This window comes from Mastigoproctus giganteus, chromosome 4 (genome assembly GCF_048544385.1).
Source record: "Mastigoproctus giganteus isolate SK-2022 chromosome 4, ASM4854438v1, whole genome shotgun sequence".
NCBI lineage: Eukaryota > Metazoa > Arthropoda > Arachnida > Uropygi > Thelyphonidae > Mastigoproctus > Mastigoproctus giganteus.
The window spans coordinates 10,720,166-10,738,625 of NC_143578.1; the positions used below are offsets into that span (position 1 = coordinate 10,720,166).

The 18,460-nt window shown below is 39.2% G+C and overlaps 1 protein-coding gene across 2 annotated transcripts in view; it reads left to right on the forward strand.

The window, feature by feature from the left end:
• Positions 1–3,320: 3,320 nt before the first annotated feature.
• LOC150086396 (MICAL-like protein 1) overlaps positions 3,321–18,460 on the forward strand; it is a 59,952-nt gene continuing 44,812 nt past the window's right edge. The window contains exon 1 of one of the 2 annotated variants that reach the window (XM_090371352.1): positions 3,321–3,429. The gene's annotated coding sequence lies outside the window, so the exon portion shown is untranslated. Of the gene's footprint in view, positions 3,430–14,057; positions 14,182–18,460 lie in introns of those variants that run through there. The other variant, XM_090371353.1, reaches the window with a different exon arrangement.

Sequence of the window (18,460 nt, forward strand, 5' to 3'; positions counted from 1 at the left end):
GGGACCGAAGCACGTGTAATAATTTTACGGTTCGCCCAACTGCGGAAGTACACTCAACCTGTCGTTAGCCCATTAGAACACCTAAGAGTTCCCTAATCGCTGTGTGCACGAGGTCCACCACTCACTACCAACCCCCGTTACTGAGAAGTCGCGAGAGATATCAAAGTGGTGCCATGTCATTCCTATCCGCATAATTACGGGGGCGTTGCCCGGCTTGATTATGAATCCGTCTTTTTCTCTTCCGTGTACAGTGCGCAGTTCCGTCTAGTGCTTATTAACGAGCCCACAGGGCCGGGATCGGTGCCACATTGGATGATAGTTTGTTGACAGCGCAGTTTCCATGTGGCGGTGGTGTGTATTGTTAACGGTTACCATAGAAACGTTAGTGTGAGGTCAGAGCTGTCCTTTAATTAGGATGTTCCGTAATTGCATCTGAAGAGGTGAATGCACCGCAGGTTCTTGGTAAACTTCGCTATTATGTGTTTAGTTGGGTGTTACTTGGGTCCTGAACAATATCCTTGTTGAATGCCACTTGTAAGCTTGGGAAGAAATGTCTGGTGATGCAATGAGTCTCAGGCTACGATGTACCATAATACTATTAGATTCAGGAAGGAAAAAAATGCATTCTACTAGTTTACCAATATTTGTTTTCTCTTTTGATCGACACACTATTGTGTTTGTCCATGTCCACTAAGATTGCAGGCAGAGATGATATCGTAGTTTCATAACTTGCTAATTGGGGAAATAGGCGCCTCACCCCTTCTTCAAATATTAGATTACGATGTGATTATGATAATTTCTATTGTCCAGTCAATTATGAGATTCCTAACGCGTGGTTTTACTGTCAGAGAGCCACGTGGCAGAGTTCTAGCAGTAAACAAAGATTTATTACAATGCATCATTTGTATCTGTCAGGTATCACAGCATGGATTAATGACGTTAGGATTTTTTTTTTCATGCTGGCCATTGAGAAGAATTACAGTTTTGTAACTGTTTCGTAATTTCTACTCTCAGTGGATTGCAGACATTTTTTGGACAACACTGATACGGCCATTCCAGCAATTATTTATTTCCAATCCTAGTACTGTATTCTATTAGAAGGCCCACATTGAGTCCTTACAAGTTAAAACGAAGTAAACACTACCCTTGCATCCAGTTACAGGAAGATAATTTGGTTCTTAGTAGGTTTTTTCTAACTCTTCTTAATTCACTCTATAATGGAAAAGATTTCAACCAGCAACTCCCTGATAGAATTATCCAAGTTACCCAAGAGATGTAGCCCCAGGCTATCAATATTATATTCTTGAAAATTATAAAAGTCCAAATGAAAACTTTATTGCTTCAACAAAATACAATAATTATTTATTTGAAAACAAACAAAAAACTAATAATAAATTCAAAGATTAATGTAAAACTTTGTGAACTTGAATTTTTTACAAAAACCATTTGGTTAAATAAATAAATATCAATAATGTGAGGAATACTTGAGATGATACAATATCCTAAGATGTTTTGGAGGTGGCAATCTGTCAGCCCCAAACCCCTGTTTTTCTTTTTTCTTTTTTGTGGCTTTATCACAGTGGATTATTATCATTATTTGAAAAATAAATTCACCCCTATCCATCATTACTTTCTGATAAATTTATAAAAATAATTAAAAATTAAGAATTCTAATAATAATTAAATAATAGTTCGAAGTTCATTCATCCAAGTTTGAGCTTCATATAGCGTAAATCTGGTTAGTAAACTCTCCCAGGATATTAATATAATAAATAAATCACCTGATTTCATCTGCGTGTTTGTCCACCCTTAAATTTGTTCAAGCTCTCAGTGACATAAAACAATTTTGCATTGTCAATATACGAGGGGTGATCGTTTAATTCACAAGATTGGTGCAAGAGCACGCGAATTTTCCATAACTGCCGCTAGAGGCGCTCTCCCTGATCACTACTGAGCAGACTCGGTGTGCGCATGCTAGTACTTGTCGAGCTAGTGTTGTGGGAAGAGATATGTGTTTTATTATTGAAGAGATGAATAAGGAGTATGGTAATGATGTCTTGTTAGGACGGCCATGTTTTGCAGGCAATCACTGCCGCAGGTGCTGAGATTCTGCCACATCCCTCTTATTCACTGGACTGAGACCCTTGTGATTTCTTTCTGTTTCCACGTCTGAAAAAAGCTCTGAAAGACAAGGGTTTCGCGTCCGGCACAGTCTTTCGAAAAATGGTTTGAAAGAAGCATTTAATGCGCGGGTACAACGGGGGCGAAAGTGTGTAAAGTTCAAGGGAGAGTATTTCGAGAAGGAGAAACCCGCAGAAGATTCACATGATGACAATTAAGATAAGATCTTGTACCAATCCGAGCTGGCACTCAGATATGGGCAGCCTGAGTGCGGAATACTGGCACCCACCTGTATAGCACTACCTCAAGTAGGTGCGGGATTAGTGCTAATTTACACAGTAAGATCTATAGTAGATCCAGGTCCGGCTCCACCTGCAAGGGATAAGCACCAGCAGCTGCCCAGGTGTTGGTTGCTTCCTGGTGGCAAAGTGGCCTGAACACACACACACCATGTACAGTACACAACGTACATTCAGGACTCTACACAGAGTATTGACAAAATTACAAGGTGGATTTGGACGAGAGCCTTGGGCCCACCAAAGACTAGATACACAGATAGACACCAGTCCGAGAATTAAATGATCATCCCCTCGTATAATAAGAAATTATTAGAAAATAATACTGCAAATAATACAGCTTTATTTACTTAATTTTAATGTAATTGAATTTTATTTATGTAATTTTATTATTTTATTTATTTTTTATTTTTTTATTTCTTTCTTTCTGTTAAAAAGCTGCAATGCTTCTTAGTAAAAATCAACTGCGAATTATCTAATTCGGCTTTGATATTTAATGTAATCATATTTTAAAAGATAAAATCAAACTGTCAAAATCAATATAAAAAAAACCATTGCATAATTCATATTTCAATACATTTTAACACTCTGCAATTCCTGGTTGCCATAGTAACCCCATAGCAATTAGCCAAGTACTTTCTTGGCTAACAGCGCATGTCGTCATAATGACATCATTAAGAAGCTTTTTCAAGCACGACTCTTTGTATTCACATAACACGTAAACAGCTAAAAAACAATTAGAAAATTCTCGTTAAATAGATTTTAATAAATGATTCACCCCCTTGTGTCGAACGTATTTAGACTTGGGTGGAATACATTATTTATTGCTGTAATAATTCATGCAATAATGACATCCCTGCGTGTGCAAATAAAATGCTATCAACTAAATAAGATAAAGAACAGAAACGTATAAAAGCATGCTACATCAGCGCCATAGTGTCCACTTTTGAAACTATCGAGCTGTATACCAGTTTGGCTGTTGTCAGTTGACCTCAAGCGGCTTCGATAAAAGGCAAGTATATATTTTCTGTGGTGCATTAATTAGCGGAAATGATCTTTATCTCTTTCTTTATTTTGTTTCTTATTTTGACAAGCCGTCTTACCACTTTAATATTATTTAAAATAACGTAATTAGAATCCCTACTCAAATCCTTGGTTTCCTTATAGGTGAGTGGGACAGAGGGGCCCAGCCGTGGGCACAAGTGTCAAGGATATCGGAAGGCAAATGAAATATATATTAATTACCACAGCTTGCCTTGAATATAATAACCCGATGCAGTAATTTTCTTTAACAACTGACACAGGTTAAGGCTGGAGTAGCAGCCGTCTGGGAACGAAAAATACTTGAACGAGAAAAGAAGAAAAAATAATATTTTATTGTTCTCTTCAGGGACGTAGTTTAGCTGTCTGGGGGTTGGGATTATTTCCCCTTTATAATAACAGTAGCTACTTGCTGCTGAACACCGTAACGGGCTACAAAAAGAGTGTTAAACTGGGTCAGTGACTGCTGAGTTGTATTTTCTGGATGAAAATGTCCATAAAATAGGGGATAAGTCTAACAGACAACTGTCAGAGAGAGATAAATGAGACACAATTGAAAGATAAAATGAGAATAACCAGCTGCGATGGGAGGGGAGGTATTATATCCCCTTCTTATTTTACTTTGAAGTTCCTGTACATTATCAGTTTTTATTGACTTTTGTTTTTAAGCAGTCGCGAAGGCTTTGCAGTTGCTAGGTTACAGACTTTACCCTGTAATCATTCCAATCTATGAGTATTGTACGTCTATTCTTTTCTAAAGGACTTTTTTATGCCCATGTTATTTTTATTTTTTGTTGGGTTGCTATCAACAACTCGATGCTGTTTATTGCATACCATGTTTAGATATTTTTGTCGTTGGGTTCTGTGGTGGATTTGGCTGGACGAAAAACCAGAGTTTCCAGGAGAAAATACCGTCTCAGGCTGCCTTCGCCTGAGACTGATTAACTTAGCCACATTGTGAAAAAGGCCCATAAAAAATTCCTCACATCATCAACAGGACTCGAAATCAGGTCTTTTCCACCCGGTGTGGGATGGAGGACGATCCTATCAACTGTGCTAACCACGAGGGCTGAATTTTAGAGGCGGTATGATGTTTTGTTTAATGGCTCATCAGTGCTTTCTCGTAGTCAACGCGGATCTGTTCTACATGCACACTTAGAAGACTGAAAAGTAAATAAATTACGACTTTCTTTTCCCACTCCTGCTAGTCATTTCAAAACCTCAGGGACTTATAATCAGTTGATCAACCGATTATAAGGCCTTGGTTGAACTTGATCTTAGGCTGAGTAGTCAAAAGCAATTTCATTATGCATTTGTGTTTCTATATCTGTCATTCTATTCAACCTCCCGCTCTTTCACAGATTTTTCTCTTTTTTTTTTTTTTTTTTTGGAGTGACAGTTAAAGAGAGGACACGATGAACTAGTGTATTCTTGTATTGTATGGGTAGTCTGTTTAAGCCGAGGTTAGCGACCCTTCTGTGTAGGAAACAGCTGTGAGTTAAGACTCATACGGATGGCTTCGAAAGGAAAGCTTCGATTCTATAGAATTAGGACATCAGGCCAGCAGAGAGGTCACAGAGCTAAACGAAGGAAACTGTTCTACAAGAAAATGTTGGTTTGAACTGTAAGACATGATGTAGATTAACTTTGAATATAGACACAATAACAAAAATTGCGTTATATATGATCCTTATAATGAATATTATGCAGTGCAAAACACTTTTTTAAAGCATGAGAATTAAGGTATGTCTTACTGGCAGTATGCTATAAAAAGAAACTGGATATTCAAAAGAAAAAATATAAGGAAGGACTTCCTTTTTACCTCACGTAATAAGTGTGTTTATTGATATCGGTTTAGAACTACGTGTACAAGAATATAAGCTTCCTCAATCCTATCAAACTACTATTTTCACCAATTACCTGGCAACGTTTCTGGCTCCACTACAGAATCCTGTCATCGGGCAAAGCAAAGGTGGGGGGAATTATTCTGAAAGCAAGTATAATTCGTGATAATACAGTGACCTTGACTGATTTATTATTATTATTTTATTTATTTATTTTTAAATATTTTTTCTCCTTTATGGGATTTTTTCTCCCCCTTGACGTGTACTGGTACCAAGTGTATGGGGTTGTTGGTTGTGTTCTTGACTTGGCGCATTATGGCCTTAGTTGCCAATACGCTATAAAACGGCAAATAACCAAACTTTGGTTGTGTTCGGTTACAATTAATATTGTTATTATTACTGTTGGTGGGGGAATTCTCTGGCTATCCTACAGGTGTTCTCTGGGTGGCCAATTGCTGCTAGGTTCTTACGGAGACTCTTTGGCACCATGCCGGTGGTTGATAACGCTGATCGGGATGGTCATTACTTTTTCCATATGCCACATTTATTTGACTTCCTTAGATCTCTGTACTTCCTGATCTTTTTCTTGAAGGTTTTCTGGAGGTTGCTAGTATTGGTCACTGCTATGTGGATCATGTAGGTATCCATTTCGCTCTTGCCCATGAGGGTTACGTCTGGTGTCTGTTGTGCGGGATATTCTTTTCCGTTATTATGGTATGGTCCCAGTACAGTTTGTGAGTAGGGGTCTCTAATGCGGCCTGAGGGTTGTTTTTGCGCTAAATTCTGATGTATTATTCTGGCGACCTGATCGTGTCTGAGTATATGTGGACATGCGTCTCGCCGAGGAGCCCGGAATGACAGATGACACGTCGACGATCCCACCTGGTCTCAGTAACGATCCAACATATCACCGCAGGATGCAGAGTGTACCGTATTACAAGTACGAACCCCCAGGCAATACTAGAAACCCCAACCCAAAAGCTGTACTGGGACCGCGCCGTAATAATGGACAAGACAATCCCGCGCAACAGACCGGACATAATCCTTGTCGACAAGAAGGAAAAGGCTACCTATCTGTCTGACACAGCGGTCCCCAACACTGGCAACCTCCAAAAAACCCACGAGGAAAAGATCAGAAAGTACAAGGACCTAAGACAGGAGATCAAAGAGATATGGCATATGCAACACGTAAAGACCATCCCGATCATCGTGTCAACCAACAGTACAGTGCCAAAGACCCTACATAACAGCCTAGAAGCATTAGGTCTCCCAGAGAACACTTACAAGGAACTCCAGAAAGTCGCAATCCTGAACACCTGTAGGATAGTCAGAGGGTTCCACGACCACAGTAATACCAGACATACCAACCACACTGTGCACTTGGTACCAGTATCCGTCACGGGGTGGAACGCACGCATCAGGGAGAAATAATATAATAATAATAAATTATTAATATTAATATTTTTTTTCCAATATCCGTTAACCTGTTCTTGGGTTTTGTAACTTTTCAACAGTTGTGAAAAACGAGTATCCGCTTTCTTTTTTCTTTTTTTTTAATGAAAACCTCAAACACGAGAGGTATTGGAATCTATAGTACTTCGTACCATGCATGGGTTGAATTACGGTCTTCTAACATTGTGACAACAATTTCAGATGACTTGAAGGTTTATAAGTAATAAATTCACCATCTGAGAGCACAGAACGTCAAAGTCTCCTTTGGTTGAGTGAGTGGTGCCTCTCTCTAGCCTCCTAGCTTTCGATAAAATGATTATACCAAGTAAAAGTAATTATTACTTTCCATCTATATGATTGGGTCACCCTTGTTATTCTCCTTACACACACTGCACTGGATTTCGTATGTATCATCGTGGTGAAGAATCTACCATAGTCTAAAACTATGGTAGATTCTTCACCACGTAAGTAGAATCAAAATACAAAAGTAGAATGGTAATCACAGAACTTACTCAGTTTACAGACAAGATATAGTAAAGTGTCCACGCTTATTCGGAAAAACCCCCACTAACTTAAGCCAATTCAAAACAATATGTAGGGTGTAGTAACGGTAACATGTGACTGCACTTCATTTCGAATTTTTGTCCAGTAGTCAAGGCCAGCTACTGGATTTAGCTGCATCCAGTTCAAGGGCGGATGGTATTGCTAATAAATTTTCCTCTGGTGTATTTTAGCCTTCACTTTTCAACTGCGGCCTTGAAACTTTTTCGTCTTCCTGTGAGTTAGTCTGGACTGTTGGAGTTGATTTTACAAAAGGTAGCGCAACTAGTTTGCACAGTGAGGTCATCATTGTTTATATCTCCCTGATGTCATCCATTATTTGAGAAAACACAAGTGTGATTAGTAATCTTGTTATTTATTATTATTTTTTAAAGTATATATTTTGAACTATCCTGTCAGTATTCCATCATCGGGGCTATCAGTGTCATCTGGGATTCGTCAGGGCAAATGTTTGATTACACCCACAGTAGAATTAACGAGGTCAAGTAACGGACAGGGAATTTACCTTTCATAACGATCGTCCACTCTATCTTAAAAACGTGCCCCGTCAGGGTTTCTTAAATTGGCTTATTTGGAGGAATCTCTACGATAAAACAACTTGGTGAATACTCCATCTTTCCTTTCAGTGCCCGAAACAGGAAGTGCCATCGATCATTGAATCAACCCTCCTGCTGACCCAATTAGGACTCCTTCTTTCGCAAAAAAAACATTGTGTTAGAGAACCGCACCTCTCGGGAGTCCGTAATGTTGGAAAGTCGTAATTAAATAGAGGGCGTTTTAAAACATGACACTTTTGTTAACAGTGTTTTGTTACATGGAAAATCAGTACAATTAGGGCGATAAATGATGTTTCACAACTTGCTGTGCATCGTCCCATTCGCTAAACCATCTTGAAAGCAGCACATTAGTTATTTATACTCTCTGGTTACGCAACAATGTCAATCTAGAAAGATAAAAAATAAGAAACTGGAGTCCTCAAAGTGAATTATCAGGGAAAGAATTTGTATGGAGTGGTACTGTTATATAGTAATTAAAGACTGACCAATTGATAATGAATTTCCTTCACATTTTTTTAAATATGAACAGTAAGTGTGAGCTTACCCTCGCTGGCCAAAAAATTAGGAACATTTATTCAATATCAATTAGGACCACCTTTTATCCAAATTACAGCCTGAACATATGACACGGATTCCACTAGGTGTCTAAAGGAGTGTCGCTCCAGATCCGACCATTCTTTCATCAGAATATTTTTCAGTAGCTGCATTGTGGTTGGCAGAGAACTGCAAAGACGAATTGCCCTTTCCAGCATATCCCAGATTTTCTCAAGTGCATTAAACTCTGAAGAATTAGGCAGCCAGGGTAGATGCTAGACGTCTTGGGAATGTTCCTCGAACCATTCACATATAATTTCTGCACGGTGGATAGCTGCGTTGTTCTTGAAGGAATCCATCGCAATCCAGGTAAAAATTGCAAAGTGAAGTTGGTCCGATATAAAGAAAGATATTCATTGGAGGTAACACGACCTCCATCGGCTTTGATCGGAGGACATGAGATTAGACAGTCTGGATGCATGGCTTCATGAGGTACACACCACACTTTCGCCCTACCATTGGACTCGTCAGACCACATATTTTTCCATTGTTCCATAGTCAAGCCATGGCATTGGCAGCACCACTCCAGTCAAATCCTTTGGTTTTTTACGGAAAGAAGTAGCTTTCCTACAAGGCAGAAGACTACCAAATCCTAGATTGTTCAATCCGCCGCATAGTTCAGTTGGAAACGGGTCTTTCTTTGCCTAAAGTGAATTTTTCAGTCATGTGTTGCATAATGTACATTCTATTCGTTTTAATTCATACGCACAGTTCGGTTAAAATTCCTGCAGTTTCGAGTTCGAGTGCCGACTTTTTGCCACATTTCTTTCTTTTAGAGCTGCATTCTCCTTTCATCTTCCACTCATTGTCTCCTTTTCAGATGTTTCCCTTCTACACGCCCCACCCAGTGAATTCCTTTGTTTTCTGAATTTTGGCTCCTGCAGCCTGCTCCAACAATAACACCCTTTTGAAAATCGGAAAGATCGCCTACCTTCTCCATGACTGGTTCGACTATTCTCAGGAAAGCATACAGTATTTAAATGTGACAATTAACTGAAACGTACCTGAAAAGTGGTATCCAGCAGGGAAGGTGGTGGACTTTAATGGACCAGGAGGCATGGTGCCATTGAAAACCGGGCAACATTCGGAAATAGCTATCTACTGCTGATGAAGCAAGACTCCTGACTATATTGAAGTCCAACCTTCTAGGACAGTTTTCATAATTTGTCTGGAAAGTGGTTGACGAGCACTCGCAGATAGCACAGTGGACGTAAATACTGTGTTTTCTACACTGGGCGGAAAATTGGCAAATTTCAGCTGGTCAATGACGCTTAGAATTTTTATGGGAATTTTTTCTTATCTGGCTGAGTTGATCACTATCAAGAGAGGGTTACATGTTTTTTTTACCCGATATTTTTCATTCAGCAAACAGGCAGATCGACCACAGAATATACGCAATTTACAGACACAATATACTGACGCCTCATAATCTTAGTTGCTTTGGTGCCAACACACATATAAATATAAGTGGTTGATGACTGAAAATTTTGTTGCCTACGGTATCTGTTACATGCTTAACTGGTTTTACACGTGGAGACCTTGGGAATTACTCAATTAGGAAGACATTCTCTGAAGAAAATTCCTTTCTATGAGGAGCATTTTCATCCACTAATAAAAGCTTGGGCTTTCAACACCAAGTGCCCGATTTGGTTAGTTTGGTGCTGTACCGCATATACATTTTTAAGAGGCCTTTTTCTAATATTTTTATGCACAAGATGGCTGAGTTTATGAATGGGATATCAAACAATAAGGGAGAGTAAGAGATTTTAACCCAATAAACTAAAAGAGCAATATTTATAATAAATGAAATGAAATTATAAACTATAAAACTTTTACTTCTTTCAATAATTGCGTTGGTCGAAGGCAGGGGAATATTCAGGGAGCAGAAGAGGGGGAATATTCCCCTCCTTAATTATACGTATAAGTGTTCCTAGGTCTATCTAAAAAAGCACTGAAAACCCTGGTCGCCATGCTCCCCCCCCCCCTCTTTTATGATGATATCTGGAAACGATAGTGATTCAAGGTGTCCCTGTGATCCTATAGCAATTGCGCCATTTCATCTCGGTAAATCCGTCCTTGACTATACCTAAAAATTCTGACTTAGGTTCTAAGGTTTCGTATCATTAACTCATAATACTGTTCCAGTACATTAATACCTACCCACCAGGCTGCCAGTGGTCCCTTTTATAAAGAAAGGGACCTCTGCATTGATCAGTGATTTTGGGCTATTAAGAAAAGGAACGTAATCCTTGAACCTTGGGCCAGAGTTTATTAAGGATTCGGTATGACTTGATTCGGTGATTCGGTAGAATGGTTTTTTCTCCCGGAAACTCGGGTTTTTCGTCCAGCAAAAAGAAAATCGACCACAGTTTCGAACATACGCAATTTACGAACAGTATACATGGAGTAATATGGCCTTAGTCGCTAATGCTCTTAAAACTCGACAACAACAACAACCACCAACTGGAAAGAATGTACACTTCATTGTTACTGATTGAGCATTTTTTGTGACAGTATAGATTCGAACAAGCAACATTTATCCCAACAACCACGTATTCTACCCCAGGACAAAGGAAAGCGGAAATCCTGTTCTAAATGATTGTCGACGATTCTTATCATTCTATCCATCTTTGACAACTGTTTAATATTCGAGTTTCATCCTCGTTAACATCTTCTAATTTAGTCAAAATGTAACGCTTTCTTTGAAAGGGACGATCCATTTTGACACTTCTTAACCTATTATCAAAATTTCACGCATGATGCACAACTAATAGTAGAAGCAGGAAGTTCTACGTATTAGGAATAAACAAGAATTGTGTAAAAAATAAGACTTTACTTCTAGTCAGCAACCTGAAGTTTCAATGGAATTTTAAATGCTCATAACCGAAACTTACAGTAACTCGTAACTGAAACTAATCAGGTTTATGGTTGATGCAATTTTTATTTTCCTAAAGAAGGTCAGATTTCCCAAGTACTTGTAACCTTTCCACTCTTGTGGAATATTTTGTAACTCATGATTTACGACCCACTTTGAGAATCACCTACTTGTAGCTAAGAGCAGTGCCAATACGTATGATTTGTCTTTAGAGGTAAGTCGGAGGGGGAGGGACTTTCTGCCACCTTATAGCAAAGTTATTTATTTCCCCTGATGGTTTATAAATCTCTTTCTTGGTGAGACAAATCAGGAGAGGCCGTTGGTTAACAGGGATAAGGAGAAATTTAATATATGTGTTTAGTATTAGTATTGGCAAAATGATGCAAGCTTGTATGGCATCAGCCACTGAAAAAAAAAATACTCCTTCGATGCTTGCCCTTCCAATAATTTGTCCAATTATTTAAATTTATTCAAACTACCAACTCTGACGTGTCCCACTCATAATATTGGTCCATGAATAGCATTTACCATTAATAAGTACTCTCTGTATTTGGATTTCAGGAAAGCTTTTGACACTGTAGAGCATGAAAGACAATTGTATAAATTGGAGTACAATGGTATTAAGGGTAAGTTGCTACAATGGATAAAAGGATGGTTAAGTGGGAGAAGACAGAGGGCGGTAATTAATGGGTGCTGCTCTTCGTGGACTAATGTTATTAGTGGAGTCCCACAGGGTTCGGTGTTGGGTCCACTGTTGTTTTGTGTATTTCTCAATGATATTGATGAAGGTATATCAGGCTTAATGTCGAAGTTTGCAGATGATACAAAGGTTCGCAGGGTTGTTAATGACAGTAATGGCAGTGTGCTACTGCAACAGGATCTAGATAATTTGGGCAGATGGGCTAAGAAGTGGCAACTGAAGTTTAATCTTGACAAATGCAAAGTACTGCATATGGGTAGAAGTAATCCCAGAGAAACGTACCAACTGTGTGGTACTACACTTAAGGTGGTAGAAAATGAAAAAGACTTGGGAGTAATTGTGCAGGCAGATATGAAGTTTTCTGAGCAATGCAGACAGGCTGCCAGGACAGGTCATGGGGTTTTCTCAATGATATATAGGAATTTTGCTAGCAGGGAAAAGGAGGTGATTGTACCTCTGTATAAGGCAATGGTCAGGCCACGCCTTGAGTACTGCGTACAGGTCTGGAGGCCTCATTTTAGGAAGGATGTAGATTTACTTGAGCGTGTACAGAGAAGGGCAACAAGATTGGTGAGGGGAATGAAGGGATCCTCTTACCAAGAGAGGCTTAAGTTCTGTCAATTGCAGTGGCTGGAGACTAGGCACCTGCGCGGTGATCTGATTGAGGTATATAAGGCCTTGAATGGGTTGAGCACGCTGAATTCCGATGGGATCCTTCCACTTGTTCAGATTACGAACCTAAGGGGGCATAAATTCAAATTAAGAAAAGACAAATGTAGAATAGATGTGCGGAAATTTCCCTTTAGCCAGCGGGTGGTTAATTGCTGGAACAAACTTCCATCTGTCGTTGTGGAAGTTGATAGGTTGAATAAATTTAAGAAGGAACTGGACAGGCATTTGGAGGGAATGGTGTGATTTTTTTTTTTTTTTTTTTTTTGGCTGATGCTGCATAAGCTCAAACACATGCTTTCTTGCATCACATGCCGCCACTACTACTACTACTACTACTGTCTCCTGCCACTCAGCCATCTCTTTAGCAGTAACTTTCCTCCAGAGCCAGAATGGGGGAAAGTTTAATACAAGGTTTCAACCCTCACACCAAAAAAGTTATGTTTCGTCCCATATCCCGTGGCTTGTCTAAACATGTCCTGGATTCTTCTAAAAAGAGGGTGAATAAATCCTACGGTCAACTCAACCGCGTGTGCCACTGCACTCTCCCAACTGCCTACTCGGCTACTTCAGACCAATTATGTTGTTACTGGCAGAAGTATTTTGTATCTTTACTGAATCACTTTTGAAGGATGTTTTATCAACGTACAACCTTATACAGTAATAGCATCACAAGAGGTGTAATCTCCAAACCGGGCCTTCTGTCTGCGTCTCCCCCTCACCGCGATTATTACACCCCCGACTACGATTTGTACCTTGTCAAAGACCGAAGGGTGTCGCTCAGACTCACAGATATGGCAATTTTCCTCGTTTGCATCCAAAATTAACCACCCCGTCTGGTATGATTGAGTGTTCTAACTATATAAGGCTTATCTCTTACAACCCATACGAAAAAAGTGGGTGTCGTGAGATGTTCTAATCACGTTTAATTTATAAGGACCGACTTTGCGTGGTATTAAAACAGGACCAACCCACTCATGTGACAGTCTTAGGTGTAGGTACGTTCCATACACCTAACAGTCACTGCAAAGGGGGGGAGGAGATATTTTTATACGCCTCATTACACCTCAGCGGATTCTTTACTAAGATTTGGTGGTTGTCATGGAAACGACTCACACGCCTCTTTCCTCTTCGTCTTCCTTGGACGCTCAACCACCTAGAATATATCCCAGTGGCATTGTTTACCGCTGGGACTACGGTAGACACGCCTTCTTTTGTACTACGGGGAGGAGGCCCTTCAACGTCTCGTTTGACTGTGTATACTCCTCTTCTCCCCCTCTCCCCGCTCTTTATCGGTCAGGTCGCCGACCTCGCAGTTTCCCGTCTAACATTGACATGTGGGTACCCATATCAACCAAACAACTCGATGTCAGTTCGCGCTAACATACAGTGACGGGTAGACGGACAGGTTTTTCCCTCGTGCGCGAAGACTACACAGTTCATAGGAAGGATTCGTTCTGGTGAGTGGCAGGTAGGTACAAAGGCCGTTTTTATTTTCGTCATTTGAATTTGGTATTCTCTCGTTAAGTACCTGCTGTAATAGTAATAATAATTTTTGCTATTAGATTTTAGTGCCAGGATGAAAATTCAAGTTAATACTTATATTAGATTCTGTCTGACTTATATTTTTATATTCAACACTGAAATAATTTTCATGATCCACTAAAATAACCTTAATTTTTCTATCTCATTCACCTGATTATGTGGATAGAATCTATTTAAAAGTTGGTTTAAAAAGTTTTTCTAAATATTGACTTATTTACAGCCAACACGCCACCTTGTGGGAAAAGTACAATTTTTTATGAAATGTGCGTCACGTATGGTTTCTATTATTAAGGATTGTACAGAATTCGTTGAGATTGCCTTTGTCTCCAATGATCTATTTGCATTATCAAAAGTTCTTGAGTATTTAAAGTGGATAATGAAGTTGCATTTCTATCTTGGGTATACTGTGGACAGTCAGTAAGCACCTGATTGTGATGGTAGAGTTATAGTCGGTACACAGGTAGTTAATTTCTAGTTTGGCCTCCCCCACACCGGGTGGAAAATATCTAGGTTCAAGTCCCGTTGATGACGAGAGGAATTTTTATGGGCCCTTTTCACAATGTCGCGAATTAGTTGGTCTCCGGCTGGGTAGCATGGTTTTTTCTCTCGGAAACTCAGGTTTTTCGTCCAGCGAATAGAAAGTCGACCACTCAATTTACAAACGGTGCATGAGGAGTAATATTGTAGTCCTTGATGCTCCTAAAACACAACAACAACATTTCCAGGTAGTAGGTAGAGGTGTGTAAGATGATTATGTCAAGTGGATGTACCTCGGGAGGTCAACTGTTCGGTTTTGGCCGGGAATCTCCAATACTGTCATCTCCAATACTATCATGCTTGATATGCATAAGTTTGCTTTTAATATGGGTATGTTATATTTGTTTCCACTGTGTATGATAAGCTCAGTGTACTGAGGGTCGATAGTTGAAGATTGGCAGTGAAATGAAAGATATTGGTCTTATCAATATGGATGGATTTTTGGCTTTAGAGAGTGAGTTGGGATCCAGCAAAAGGTTGTCTTGGTTTTCTTGTTTTTTTTTTTTTTTTTTCCTTTTTCCGTAATTGGGATCTGATGATTTGGTTCATGATGGGGGTTCTTGTTGGCAGGTCCTTTTTTGCAGTTAAAGAATTAGTGAAATGTACGTACTTTGAGTTGGGTACAGTTTTCAAGTGCTATTTTTATGGCATATAATTCTGCACTAAAGTTGATATAGTAATATTGGGAAAGATGCTGATACACCAACTTTCGTGAATCATTGGTATAAATCTGCAAGAAATGAGGATAATTCTCGAGATGTGCTGTATGCAGTTTGCTGGACATCGAAATCCCTTGGGCATTTCTTATTCCAATTGCCTAAATTAATTATCGCAGGTTGGTGGGTAGACAGAAGCCAGTAGTAGTCAATATTTTCAGTTTCTTTTTGAATTTTAAGGTTAATATTCCATGGTAGATCCGTTGATGTTTTCAATGTGCCCAAAGCTATGTGAGGGCATTGTCTGGATGGGTTTAAGCCATTTCAGTTATGCTTGGCAGAACTATAAATAAATACTCCATAATCCAAATGGGATCTGATTACGGTGCTGTATAGATGGAGTAGACTAGTTTTGTCTTCATCCCAAATCACAGCTGAGCATACTTTAAGTATATTCGTGTTAAGAGATGGGATATAATTGATGTGCTTTTAAAAAATTAAATTAATTGTCGAGTATTAGTCCGAGAAAACGGATGCAATTGAAGAGGCGAAGTTTAGGATTTGAAGGCAAGAATCGTTTCTGGAGAAGTGTATGGCTACTGTTTTTGTTGAGATGGCCGACTATTATTATAATAGGTTATTCAATAAATTTCGAAGTTGTCATTCTATGATGCTCACGTCTTTGAAGTGAAAATAAATAAACTATCTGTAAAGGGGCAAGTCTCCACTGTGTTTGGGAGTTGGTTTGTCGCCTGGCTTATTCTAAGGAAAAAGGTGGCACTTAGAAATGATTCTAATGGTACACCTTCTCCTTGGATAAAATGCCGTGATTGAGAATCTTGTCACAGACCTGGAATGATCGATTTTGCAAGGTTTCGAATGTATAAAGGAAGGCGCAGTCTAAGATTATAGAGTTCTTTAAGGGTCCCAGAAAAGTTTTTTGTATTGTCTTTTTACTTTACGCAATGAGAGACTTAAGTATATAATTTATTTGTTGGTTTATAAAGGACTAATGCCCTTTGGTGTCATGGATAAATTAAGCAAAAATTAAATCAGGAACTGGCCTACACACTATAGCTGTGACATACTTAATTAATAATTATGGTAATTATTTTTAAAGTACGTCCTACTTAGAGAATTAGTCAAGTAATAAGCAAACTAGCAATAAACAAGAAATTAGGCCTGTTGCAGCAACAACTACCTCCTTTTTCAAGAGGTGGATGAAGAACTCTGTCACATGTACTGTCTTATCGCTCTATTATATGTACAGTACCTTCTTAAATTTGGGTAACACAATAATTTGGTGGCTGTGTTGTCTCGAAAAGTTAATTAAAAAAAAAAATAGATTTAGATTGGCTTGGAATATAAAAGTATGCTGTCTAAAGAGATGTCACTTATAATATTCGTGGTTTTTATTTTCGGGCAGACAGAAATAAAGATACTCCATCAAGGAATCCATTCCTCACCTGTACTGTTTCATTTAGACCATGAAAATAGATTATAAAGTATTATGTATGTATCAAGTATCTAAGACTATTAGTTGTTAGTATATTGTGAAAATAAACTGTTCTGTTGTCGAATTGCTTGTTTGCTGGATGAAAAAGTTTTCCGGGACTTGGATTTTTCATCCAGCCACCACTTTTCACCACTACTTAGCCATGTTATAGTGAAAGAAGTCCATAAATTCTTCTCGTCATTAGCGGGATTCAAACCCATGACTTTTCCACCCGGCGTGAGGAAGACTGTAATTATATCAACGTGCTACCGTGAGGGCAGATTATTAGGAGTGAACAAGTTCGCTTTCCATATTTGGAAAGTGGGCTAAAAATGACTAATATGTCGAAAGAATGACATACGTTGTTTTTCATAACGAATTAACGAAGATTGACACAAATTAAGTGTCAACTTAAGTGACACTTTCCGTGTGTAGGAGTTTTAACTTACTAACGGTAAGTCTTTCTCCACAACAAATTTCACTTCATAACAATTAGCCTGGTTTAATAAGTGCCACCTTATTTTAAAAGTAAAATTTCATGGAAGCATTTATCTAAAATGCAAAACCCTATTATTGGTCCATTACATAACCAAACAGGTCCTTTCTCAAGAAAGTAAACAGATATTCTTCTACACTACCTGCCCACTTTAATACGACCGCGATTTGATACCGTGTTGACCTGCATCACCACTGCTCTAACCCGGCGCGGCATGGAGTCGATGGTGTTAAAAAGTGACATGAAGAAAATAGCCCATTCGTGTAACAAACTGTCCTCAATTAATGGAGTGACCTGGGAAGAGGACTGTGCTGACGAACGCTCCTTTCCAGTTAATCTTGAAAATACTCAATAAGATAAAATCATGTAAGATACTTGAAGTCTTCCTTGCATTTCCCAAACCCCTCTTTTAGCTTGGTGGATGGTTGCATTGTAATCTTAAAAGATTACAGTTTTTTTTTGTTTTTTTTTTGGTTTTTAGGAGCATTAGCAACTAAAGTCATATTGCTCCGGGAATATGCGGTGGTCATTCCCTGACCTCTCCGTATTTGATGGTCACGGGCTCGAACCCCGGTCTAATCAAGAAGCGTGTGCTACGCATTGCTGCTCCTTTTCGCCTGTAATCTGGGGCGCCTCGGATTACAGTAAAAACATTAGGGAACTTTCAGGGGAATGGGTCATAAGCGATACACATGCAACATTGCCTGGAGTGTACCCGAGTTGCATCAGTGTTCAGATATGCTCTGGCGTTCATGGTGCCCTCCAGTGGGATCGGGAGACCGAGGGCATGAAAAACCAACCCATGCCATTACACCTTCTCTGGCAGGCTGTACTGACATTGTGTTGTCGGTACACAACACGATGGTGCCGAGTATGGTTTCCTCCATATGTGCGCCTTTTCCATCAGTATCTGCTGAAAGAGTACTGACAATTATTGCTCTTTAGAAGTCTGTGAGATCTTGACCGTTCCTGATTGCCGGTGAGAAAATCTGGACACTTCGGGTCACACTGTTTTATAATT